General features: G+C 39.6%; 1 non-coding gene across 1 annotated transcript; it reads left to right on the top strand.

Annotated features, from left to right (window-relative positions):
- Positions 1 to 152: 152 nt before the first annotated feature.
- Positions 153 to 226, top strand: TRNAN-GUU. Its single transcript has one exon. It is a non-coding gene; the product is annotated as a tRNA-Asn (tRNA).
- Positions 227 to 611: the final 385 nt, after the last annotated feature.

The following is a 611-nucleotide window of genomic DNA, read 5'->3' on the forward strand; positions in this document are numbered from 1 at the left end:
TGGAAACCTCTCCCTAGTAGACTGCCAACAAGGACGCTGGAAAACCTCTCCATAGTAGATGCGTTTTAGAACCGTGAGGCTGACGACGATACGTAACGTGCCAAAGCAAACAACATCTACTAGTGCTGAACTCGAAGAATTTTAAATTATTGGCTGGAATAGCTCAGTTGGTTAGAGCGTGTGGCTGTTAACCACAAGGTTGGAGGTTCAAACCCTCCTTCTAGCGTTGGTGATCATTTGTTCTTTATGAGTGTCTTGATAATATTATTGTCTTACATATTCTATTGAATCATAACCCTTGAATCATGTTATAAGATGTTGAACACCACATTCCTGGATAGTCTGCTTCAATCTCCATCTTCCATAAACTGAAATCTTGTCATCGAACTTCTCAATTCCAATCTTCTTTGAACTTTCTGAACTTCTCAATTCCAATCTTCTTTGAACTTTCTGAACTTCTCAATTCCAATCTTCTTTGAACGATCGAATTTTGCCTTACCAATTGTTAGAATCGCATAGGAACGAACTTACACACTCGATCTAGATGAACCCAAAGAACAAGAAAAAGAAGATGCCTTGTGCTTCCACTGCTTTGTGGTCCCGAATTTTGC

The sequence above is a fragment of the Cucurbita moschata genome, unplaced genomic scaffold (assembly GCF_002738365.1).
Source record: "Cucurbita moschata cultivar Rifu unplaced genomic scaffold, Cmos_1.0 Cmo_Scf03057, whole genome shotgun sequence".
In the NCBI taxonomy this organism is placed as follows: domain Eukaryota; kingdom Viridiplantae; phylum Streptophyta; class Magnoliopsida; order Cucurbitales; family Cucurbitaceae; genus Cucurbita; species Cucurbita moschata.